This window comes from Uranotaenia lowii, chromosome 3, assembly GCF_029784155.1.
Source record: "Uranotaenia lowii strain MFRU-FL chromosome 3, ASM2978415v1, whole genome shotgun sequence".
In the NCBI taxonomy this organism is placed as follows: Eukaryota; Metazoa; Arthropoda; class Insecta; order Diptera; family Culicidae; genus Uranotaenia; species Uranotaenia lowii.
Window position 1 is genome coordinate 78,452,568 of NC_073693.1, and position 12,176 is coordinate 78,464,743.

A 12,176-nucleotide genomic window follows, 5' to 3' on the forward strand; every position below is an offset into this window, starting at 1 on the left:
TGAAATAGCACTCAGGGCTTGATTCTGAAATCACCAATAGACTTAATGACAGTTTTCGATCAAGATATCAAAACAGGACACGCTCTGCTTAGATTGCACATATTTGAATTGGAATCCCATTTTTTACACATTTTTTATATGTTATGTGTATTGTTTTTGAGTTAAATAAAAAAAAAATATATAAAAATCTTTGAAAAACTTCAAATCACTGGAGATGCGAATATCTCAACAAGATGAGTTTTGAGTGAAAAGGCTAAACTAGTTGAAAAAAAAATTGTTGCTTGACGCCATTATGTATCCAAGATGGCGGCTTCCATTTTTATTTTCTTAACCGAATATTAGGGTAAATGATCTTGAACGGAACTAGTCGAAATCTGATCATGAGCGGAATCATTTACTTCACTTAAGATCTAGGCAATGATTCTTTCTGAATCTTATCGGAATGTTGAAAAAATACTTTTTTATGATCTTTTAATACAAGCTTTGTCATTTTTGCAAAAATTTCTAAAATGAAATAATAATAATGTTTTTGGAAGCTTTAAATATATTCGCATTTCTGCTGCAATTATCACCCATCTATGCTGACTTTGAACGTCAATTTATGTAACCCTTGATCGTTATAAAGTGATGCATAAAATGGTAGAAAAACTCATAAAAAAGCATGATTCGGGTTTTTGCAACAAGTTTTCTATCAAAATATCAATGAATTGCATAGTTTTAAAAGAAAAATATGATCTTGAGTGAATCCATCTTTGATCTTAAGTGGAACTACTAGCTTGGGCAAGAGTACGCGTTGGTTTCCTTTGTCTTTTTGATAGCATTTTGAAAGCTAACCCAAAGAATAATCAAGTTTTAAATAATCAGAACGTACAAAAGGAAAACCATCCGGAAGATTTGCTCTCCGGAGATGCTGGAAAACGCCAGGTAGCGGTTGAAGGACGGAGAAACGAAGCGCCGGATTGCTGAAAGCCTCGGGATTTCGAAATCAACCTTGCGTAAACGCCTTAAAAAGGTAATCAACAGAACATATTTTTGTATTGAATTGTGAATAACAATCATTTTTCTCGACCAGGAATTCAGTGCTGAAAGCCATGGACGATTCATTTTACTCCTCAGCAAAGCCAGCCTAAAGCTCTTTTACCTCTGTTGGTTTTTTTTTCTTCGATATGATTTTATAAGAGAATCCTTATAATTTTAAGTTTTTAACCCATGGAATATGAATTCACTGTTTTATTTTAACTATTGTTTAGAAACAAAGGTTTTGTTTTGTTTAATAAACGATTATAATGATTCAAGACCTCACTTTCACCGGACCAGAATGGAATACAATGAGCTTATTTTATGCGTACTCTTGCCCCACTGGTGGGGTTAGAGTACGCTTTGGTAATTTTTGAAAAATATGATATTTTATCAATGTTTACAAACATAATCATAACTTTTTGCGTCACACAATCAAGGTGAAGAGCATTTTTTTAATTTGGTTTAATTACTATGATCGACACTTTTTTTTTGAAGAGATACAATAAGTACACAACTAAGTGCGCAATCTTGCCCCACTTTACTCTAAAGTAAGATTCTGATTCAGTTAAGTGTTTTTGGGGCACGTTCAACCAATGTTTGAAGAAAATATTGTTTAAGTTGCCTCCAAATAATTAAAGATTATAGAATTAAAGAAATTTACTTTTGCGACGGAATCTTAGTTAAATTGCGTTATATTATACACCACCACAAATTACCAAAAAAACTAATTTTTAAACAAATTACACAAAAGTTTTTTTTCACGGCATCGAATCCGCCGTTTTCATGTACGACTGGAAATAATTTCTCTCAAATAACGTGTTAATTGTAGAGAACCGTAGAAAATAACAGTACATATGGCCAAAAACCGTGTAAATCGAAGTCATGTAAGAAAAACTGTGTAAAATCAATCAAATCATATCTCACACGCAGTTTTTACCCCTGGATGTATGCAGCACCTTTGTATTTTTCTAATTATATCAGCTTTAGGGACATAAAAGATGTAAAATGAAGTTCAAATGGAAACAAAATTTCCTTTAATAGGTGTCACAGCGTACCAAACCAGGCACATAAAAATTTACTTTTTTTTGGGTACAAGAAATGTTTTTTGATTCCTTCTTTGAGATGGACGATGGGAAGGAGGAGGCATTCTTTGGCATAATTCGAGAACCAATGAAGCTTAAACAGTCATTACCTCAGAACAAGAATCAATCTTCATTGTCAATACTATTCGAACTTTAAGAAGCAACTTTCATTTATAGAGGTTGTTCTTGATGTTGAAATTCCAATTGAAAACGAACTAATAAACAAAATATCAAATTATTTTTTATCAAAAATTCCTCTAGTTCTACACAGTGAGATAGAGACTAGAAAATAGAAACTAGAATTTATTAAAGACTTAATTCTTTGAATGAGTTGTTTAGAGAAACGCTGATCTATAACCTATCCCCTACTAACACAACCCTTTCCTTGAATATTTAAATATTGATTCGCACACGTACAGACACTTTCTATAGTTGACTTACCTACGTCTTTAAATTTTTCAATTTTAACCTGTGGAATATAAAGGGACAAAAGGTTTTTGATTGATCCTATGAAGTATCCTACTAACAATCCTTCCTTTGTTCCGCATTGACTACTTGGACGTGGTCAGCGCCGTTATTGATCATTTTCAAAGGGAGAGCATGAGTTTTGTGCAATGTGAATGAACTACTAGTTCCAAGCACCATTTTTTTGGCCCTTGTACAAAACTGATGGCCTCGAACAACCACGGAGTATCAATCATTGGCGAGGTAGAACTAGCTACGCCAGCTATCATGGAATTTGAAGTGCGTAAGTTGAACACAGTCTAATCAAATATGTAATCTGAAGCTTTAAATGAATGGTCATATCTGAGCTCTTCAAGTTCAATGATTTAAGGTGGATATGAGTAGTCAACTAAGCTTAGCTGAATGAGTTGTTTAGAGCAAGGTTGCCGAGATCACAGAAAAATCTGTTATTTCACAGAATATTGAGCAAATTTATATCACAGAATCTTAGTCGTGAAACACAGAATTTTGAAATATTCCTAGATTCCCCAGATACATATATTGCCTCCACTTAGGTAGGTAAATGCTGTTTTTTCGAGTTTCATACGACCATTTCATAATGTATATGAGACGCTTAAGCCAGAAGTTGAAAATATGTATGTATATTGCCTCCACTTAGGTTAAGCTTGCCAGATTGCCCGGATTTATCCGGGTTTGCCCGGATATTTGATGCAAAATTTCAAGAAAGTCCGGTCCGGCCCGGTTGCCCGGATATCGTGAAAAAAGTCCGGATATTGCCCGGATTTTTTCACAATTTTAACAAAGAATCCAAAAAAAATCAAAGTTTTTGAGTAAGTTTCAGCAAAATCGATTAACGGTATGGAAATTTTCAACGGTTGTTTCAAATAATTTCGCTGATTTACTTTTATAAACTTTTAAATATTTAAGTGTTCCAAAAACTTTTTGGAAGTCTGGAATTACATTAATAAAATATTAATTTCATTTTTTTTTCATTTTTTCTTTGCTTTTATATATAATAACACTTAAATTGTGCCCGGTTTTTGCCCGGTTTTTGGATTTGAAAAATTTAAATCCATGCCCGGATTTTGCCAGGTTTTTTTGAAAAAATGCCCGGAATTGCTAGGCCCGGATGGGAGTGGAAAAAATTCTGGCAACCTTAACTTAGGTAGGTAAATGCTGTTTTTTTCGAGTTTCAAACGACCATTTCATAATGTATATGAGACGTATAACAAAGTTGTAGAGAAATATACCTACAAAAATGTTTGCTGGGGAATGTCGGACACACTGAAACAGTGTTTTGTTAAACTTGTTTCCTTTTTCTTTTTTTTTCATTAATCGAATTTCACGTTGCATATAAACTAGCTGTAATCGTGTTTTTTGCAATCCTATGCAAACGTTTATAAGCGCTAGTTTCAAAAGCTTGAAATTATTATAAGCTCGTCAGCATTGAATGATTATTTACAGCTTTGCGTTGTTTTCGTCTACTTGATTTATTTCTCTAGGTTTTCTAGAATTTTTTCAATTACATAAATAATATATTTTTTCCAAAACTATATTTTATATTATTCCCAGCACTATTATATTTTCATATTTTCGGAACAATTAATAAAACGTTAGTAAGTTCAAGGCTGCAATCTCAACACTTTGATTGTCATGTAGGAATTTAATTTACTATAGGAATTAGACAATTAAACGTTAATTTTATGCAAAAAACTTAAACCAAATCAAACGCACGAGACTTTTAGTTATTTAATCTGAAGTTTTTTAGTTTTGTACAATTTAATCTCATTTGTAAATTTTTAAATTTTAAGTTATTATGATCATCGATGTGTTCAATTCTACCATTCAATTATAAGAAAACTTAAAAAGTACATTAAAAACATGCAGAGGAATTTTTTTAAGGTTTCAGCGGAAGTACAAAATAAAACTTAAATGGGTATTCTATTCTACAGAGAGGTCTTGAAAAGAGGTCGTTAACATTTGTTTACAAGCTTAATACATGGGATTTTCACTAGATAACTCATGGTTATCTAGTTATCTAGTTATCAAATGTTATCATTTGATAAAAAAATGGTAATTCAATTCAAGCTTCTTAAAAATGGTGGGTGTAAAATAAGGTTGCCAGAATTGCCGTATCGGGACCGGACAAATCTAGCAAAGTTTATCGAAAAGCCTGGCAAAATCCAACATTTGATTTCAAAATGTTCAAACCGATATCCTGGCAATATCCGGGCAAATTTGGTCAAAACCGCAGAATTATTCAGTAAAAATAACGAAAAATATACTTGCAATATTTTTTTTTTCAACAAACCACATCAGCAGATTTTAAATTGTATATCAAACTTCCAAACAAGAGTCATGATTATTTCTAAAACATGCCATTTAAATTTTCTTTTTGAATGTAAAAATGAAAAATTATAATAATGAAAAAATCTCAGATTATGTTACCTTGATGTGAATAAATCCAGGCAAAATCCGGTCTTTTTGCAACAAAATCCGAGAAAATGGGCCAGACCGGACATACTTCAAATTTGATTCAAATGTTCTAGCAAATCCGGGTAAATTCGGGCAACCTGGCAACCTTAGATTAAATTGTTTTTCGGGATAGAATGGATAAGCATTCAAGGGAAATTATTTCAAATTTTTATTAGCAAACCTAAAAACTATTAGTTATTCAATAAGGCTGGAACAAATATCAATTTCTTCTTTTGTCAACCACCCCCCTACCCCTTGGAAATTTCCAAAAAACCCGAAGGGGGAAAAAGCTAAATTGGTTATTTATGTAAATTTCAGTTAAAAATTACTAAATCTGAATGATTACAAGACCAAAAAACAAATTTAAGAAGATGGGAGTTATTTAACCTATTGTTTTCTTCATTTGATTGAATTATTTGATAAAAAATTACATGATTTATAGGATATCTGCAACGATATAGTGTGCAATTTTGTTGCATACAAGCTTCCGTGCAATTTATTAAAATTTATTTGTTTTTCGCATTATTTTTTACTGTCCTCCCCCCTCCCCTCGCGATGTTCCAACTCCGAGTGACAAAAGAAGGATTTGAAATTTGTTCCGGCCTTATATGAAAACGATTAACTTTGCTAATAATCCCTATTAAAACTTTAAGAAGACTAACAAAAATTACAAAGCTTACATGGCCAAACATAGTCCAATTCCTTATGATGATGAACAAAAAGCTTTCAAAATTTCGAGAAGTCAAACGCCTCACTTCGATTTATACTTTATGTGAACCCGAGCAAGGCCGGGTAAAATTAGCTAGTACATGATAAATTTTTTTTTAATGCTTAAAAATTGTTGGAAACTGACTAAAAATAACGTAATAATAATAATATCATCAAAGTAATCGAAAGTCAGCTTCCGACTATTTTAAACCATTTTTTTATTTTTTATCATATTTTCGTGCATTTAGTAGTTACCTTTCTTGTTTCATTTATAATATTTGTTTTTCGTCTAATTTGCTGTTTTTGTCATGCTTCATAATTTTTTAGTTATTTTTTTGTCGTTTTTAGTCTTTTGTTGGTTTTTTTTATTGTTATGTAATTTTCATCTTTTTGTCATTTTAGTATTTATTCACCGTTAAAGAACGTGAAAATATATACATGGTGTATGTCTAAACATTATTGGTCATGTTATAGCGAGAACTATAAGGTTGTTTCTAAAAACCGTTCGATTTTGGCACATGTGCTAAAGTCAGAAGTTGCCAAAAACAAACAATATTAAAGACATTAAAAATAATCAAATAGAAAAATTTATAGAGAAAATTAGCATTTAGAAGTTAACGGAAGCCTCCATTGTCATGTTCATCTTCTTTCAACTAAATAAATTTCCTAATTTCATCTTGCAATTAATCTTCTTACGTATTTTCAACAATAAGGCTGGAACAAATATCAATTTCTTCTTTTGTCACACCCCCCCCCCACCCCTTGAAAATTTCCAAAATCCCTAAGAGGGGAATAAATAAAGTTTGAAGTATTTTAGGCAAATTTCAAATAAAAATTCAAATAATATCCGAAAGATTACAAGACCAAGAACCAAATTTTGGAAGATGGAAGTTAATTCACATTTTGTATTCTAGATTTTATTGAATTTATCGATAAAAAACATGATTTATAAGTTTTATGCAATAATATATGAGCAATTTGGTTGCATACAAGCTTTCGTGCAATTTATTCCAATTTATTTGTTTTCCGCATTCTTGTTTATTGTTTATTGTTTTACTTCTGCTCGTTTAGTCCTTTCATTCAATACCCGAGTTGTGGAGGTTTCATGGAAACGGCCATTTCAAGATGGCGTCAGACAACGAAATTCGCATTCAATTTATTGTTTCATCCACGGGTCATTCAACACCAATCCCTTTACATTTAAAAAGTCTGTCCTCATTTACGGTTCTAATGATTAACAACTCAGAAATAAGGAACTCATCCTTAGCGTGTAATTGGTTGGCTTGCGAGAATATATGGCTTTTTTCAAACCATTTTAAAACAAATTGGCCATTTGTCGGACCTTAAAAAAGATATAGCATTGAATTGACTAACGCCATGTTGGTTTAATTCGAAGGGCACAAAATAACGCCATGTTGATAGATTCACAATGTTCAGTATTTGAAATTATGTTTCAGGCCTTTTATCCATCAATTCATTAATGATGGAACATCAGATTTGCTGAGGCGCATTTACCCTAAGATACTATTTGATTCCCTATTTACCTAAACTCTTACCTGGCAGTAGAAAAGATTCTCATAACATGATGAAAATATAGGTATTTTTGATATTAATTTCACCAGATGATATCTCAATAATATAAAGTTACAAGACACGAAGGCCACAAACGTGGTAAAGTGTCTATAATTAGAGAATAAAAATCTCAATAACGCAAACATATGCATCAACCATCATGGTTGCAGGAAAAATTAAAAAAAAAAATCGGAGAACTTACAGAATCGGAAAAAAACTTATTGAAATGAAATTGAATCTTATTGAAAGGCGTTCGTTTTTTGCATTTTTGTCATTATTAATTTGATTCCGTCTTTTATTTTCTGGAATTTAGAAATCTGAAAATCGATGATCATGAATTGAGCAACAGGTCGAAAATTGTCACGTTTATTTTTAAAAAAAGGGCTCTTTCCAAAGACATCTGAATGAGATGGAAGAAAATTTTAATTTCATTCGCTGTCAACGCTGAAATTCGCACTTTCCGGTGGCAGTGCCATTAAACGCAATTCAAAATAACTGTCATCTTTCACTTTTGATACATAGCTATAGTTTTTATTTTCGTCGTTCTGTTTTGATTTCAGTCGGGGCGAGAGAAAACTTCAACCTTCTCGGGCCAAACAAATGCAGACAAAGTCTCATTTATAGTTTGATATTTCCAAATACGGCGCATCATTATTTGGAGGAGGGACTTTTTTATAATGTTTGAAGCGTTGAGCTGCCATTAAATTGTCACGTTTTATGCTTCTTATATGGACACTAGAGGGGCACGTTTCGACAGATTGGAGATCGTAAATCTTAATTAATTATCCTCAACACATTTCCTTCTGCTGGATGATGTTTGATTTTTTAAAGATTGTTTTAACTTTCCATCTCATTCTTGAAGTACCATAATGTTTTAAACATAATTCAACTTTTTAAAATAGATGATCTCAAATGTTTTCAAAAAACATTTGAAAAATTGAAACATGATTCTCTTAAAGGTTTTTAAAATTAACCAATATTCGATTTAGGTTTATCTTATCGTACCGGTGAGAATGTTTAAATATTTGCAAAACAAACACGCTTTAGTTGGCAAAAAGAAGCACACAATCGGTCGCATTGTTGTGACATCAACTTTGGCGGCACAGTTCTGGCAAGCCCTTTTGAACAACATCTTGACGCAACGCAAATAAACGTCCACTTGTCACTCGATTTGAACCAGATTCTCAACTATACGTAATTTAACGTTTAATCGTGCGTCTAAATGAGCTTTTTGGACTGACCGATATGTGCTCAGCTGGCTTCAAGCATGATTACCACGATAAATGTGCTAGGCAATTGGGTGCCCGGTCAAGTCTAAAGCCTCTAGTAGCAATTGCAAACGTGACTGGCGCTTCGCGAGATACAGTGAGTTAATCACTGATGGTTGGGAATTCCGAAGCTTCCACGCCAGAATAAACCGAGACTCGATGGAATCCATCAGTGATTTTCTCACAATTATCGGCCCACTAATAACCGAACGGCGTTGCTGCATTAATGAGATTCCTTCCCGATTGACTGCGGAATCTTTGCTTTTAGAATCTACTTCTACTGCATCCCCCAGATTAGGCGTCAACAGAATGTCGCCGCCTGGTGATTTTTCCCACTTGAACCGTATAAAAGTGGCTCCTCAAGTGGCGCGACGCTTTTGACTGCGTGTTTCACAACGTTCCCTTTTATCCCGGATCGCAATGCTGGACCTATGCAATGAAACCCGAAACCCAAAGATCTTCGAAACACAACATAAAAAAAAAACCATAATCCAATCGGATTGACTAATTTTCGGACACATCAGAAGCCGCTCTATGGGTCACTCTTTGATGCACTGCGGCATGGATCAGAGACGAAGAAATTTCACAGATTAATGTTTTAACTGCTTTTGGAAGCAACTGGATATCAACAGCAACGTCTGGAACGACGCAACAGGTGGTAGGGCTTATAGGGCTACCGTTATAACAATACGATAATCAAAGCTTAGCATTTTCTATGGGCTTTAATTTGGTGCTAATCAAGGAAAACAAACCCGTAGGAATGTGCCTGACTCGATATGATTGGAATGTGTCAGATGGAATTTACGGCATTGGTGTTCATTGTTTATGAAGGACATACCATTGGACTCAACTTAAAAATCAGAATTTTGAAATAATTTGCGGAACCAAACGTAAATCTACGATTTTTTTAACGCATATTAAAAAAATGTACAAATATTCAAACCCAAATAGTTAACCATCTCGAATAGAATAATTTTGTGTATTTTCCTCAATGTAAATATTTACATCAGAACATAATCTAATAAATTCAAGACCCAATTTAAAGATACGTCATTTTTTGCTGCTGTAAAATATTTGAAAGCTTGAATTTTTAAACACTGCCTTTCCAATGTTTAATGTAGGAATACGTCTTAAATAAGGCAACGCATGTGTTTCCAATCTGTATAAAGTGACAAATTCGAAGTTTTTTTTTTAAATTTCCGAACGTTCGGTAACTTTATACCTAACCTCTGTTTATATTAACCAATCAACTAGTAATCTAAGCAGAACTGCTGAATTTATCCGAACTGTTTGAAAAGTTCTATACATAAATAGTCAGTAAGATAAATCGCTAAACTCGTAATTTCCCGGTTTCTGATACTTTTTCTGTGAGGCACATGACGTAAATTACAAAATTTCATCGATTTGGGTAATCATTCCAGATTTGAAATATTAGATCGGAAGAAATGTGATCAGCCATTGAAGTTCATACAAACTTGTGTTTTATTTCCTAAAGCGCAAGTTGAGGTTAAATAAAGGAACACGCTCCTTTTTTGGTACTCAAAATTAAGTTAGACCAAAAATTAAGTTAGACCAAAAATTAAGTTAGACCAAAAACTAAGTTTGACAAAGTTCGTATGACCAAAAATTAAGTTTGACAAAGTTCGATTCAATCTATAATTTATTATTTGGGCTATTTTTGCCAAACTGCATTTTAGGTAGCTACGAATAATGGCATACACAACTTCAAATTGGAGATGGGTTGTCGAAATTTGTTTTGAGAATGCCTGTCAGAACTTAATTTGGCGATCGCTCAGTCAAATTCAAAGTCGAGCTACTGAAGTGCTATTTTGAAAGTGGTTAAAACACAGTTCGGTTCTATGAACGGAAGTTGAGTTTCATTTTTCCTCCTTGCGATGGTTCAAAACGGAGTTCGAACTGGGAACTAACGCTAATCCCATTTTTTCTTAACAACGGCACAACTTCCTTCGGAGGTTTTTGCCCTATCAGTAGCTTACCTAACTCGGATAATATAAGGAAGGGAAACGATACACATTCATCAATCAAAATGCTCACCGAAGAAGATCGTATGTTGCTATCGAAATACCGGTATATGAACTTTTTATTTACCGTGGTTGAATTAAAAGGAATCTTTCGATTGCTTTGATTCAGTTGAATCATTCAACCAAGTAGGCTCCCAACACAATAGAACGAAAACAACTTTATTTTGTGTTTGAAAAAAAAAATGAGGATGAACGTCACGTGACGCACAGAATACATACCTTGTATCCTTTTTAGGGTACACACACAGGCTTTTCTTTTGAGGTCGGGTCAAATTTACACATTATTTCCAACGCTTGCCTCATCGGTGGATATGTGAGCAGTTACTTGTGGAAAGGAATATTGCATGCAAGGGAGAAAAATTGGATGAAAGACAAATTTTCACAAACTTTTCAAACGTGATTCACTTTTTTAAGCTTTTACTTTAAATAAACATAATGTCACTAATTTTCCTTTTCTTTTCTTTCGGGCGTCCGGAAAGGGTTCAAACTTTTCATCATTTGACAATATTTTAGTTACTCTAGATAAGCGACCGCCAAAATTGAATATTTCCAAGCCTCTTCGGCTCGATTCTGCAGATCCCTTTCCGAAAATTACGATGAATATGAATTCCGCTTAATTATTTGATTATTTATGCGGATTCCAAGTCCCACACAAAACGGTTGAAATTTTGACAAGCTCTTAATAATGTGTAATATTAGACTAAGTCGATTTGAGGTCATTTTCGAATTTCTCAAACCCTGGGATCTTAAAAGCTTCGTTTTGGTCCAAAACTCATCCATGATTATTTGCAGAATTTTTGAGTAACGTTTACATGAGTAAATTTGAACTTTTAGGTTTGCATGGGAAAATTGAATATTTTGTACTGAAAAATCGACATCATTTTTGTTTCTTCTGTCGAACCGAGCTTGTTAATGGTTTGTGTGCCAATTTATAAATTCTTGAAAGGAAATTTTCCGCTGAACAACTTTGTCGAATTCCATAACTTCGTATCTTTTTATACAAAAAAGTTATTGACTGTTTTACAAGTTCATGTCTTTTGGCATGGATAAACAATTAATTAAATTGACACCACTGCTTGTGCCCCGCGAAGTATTGCATTATAATTGTTCACACAGGATCTCGCAAGGTACCCAGAAGTGGTGTCAATTGAATTTATTGTTTATCCATACCAAAAGACATGCACTTGTAAAACAGTTAATAACTTTTTTGTATAAAAAGATACGAAGTTATGATATTCAACAAAGTTGTTCAGCGGAAAATATCCTTTCAAGAATTTATAAATTGGCACACAAACCATTAGCAGGCTCGGTTCCACAGAAGAAACAAAAATGATGTCGATTTTTCAGTACAAAATATTCAATTTTCCCATACAAACCTAAAAGTTCAAATTTACTCATGTAAAAGTTACTCAAAAATTCTGCAAAAAAACATGGATGAGTTTTGAACCAAAACGAAGCTTTTAAGATCCCAGGGTTTGAGAAATTCGAAAATGACCTCAAATCGACTCAGTCTAGTGTAATATTGACCCAACAAATTGACCCAT

The 12,176-nt window shown here is 33.2% G+C and overlaps 1 protein-coding gene across 1 annotated transcript in view; it reads left to right on the forward strand.

Annotated features, from left to right (window-relative positions):
* Nucleotides 1-12,176, forward strand: part of LOC129752316 (cell division cycle protein 27 homolog) — a 104,859-nt gene that overhangs the window by 55,847 nt on the left and 36,836 nt on the right. The gene's annotated exons all lie outside the window — the stretch shown is intronic.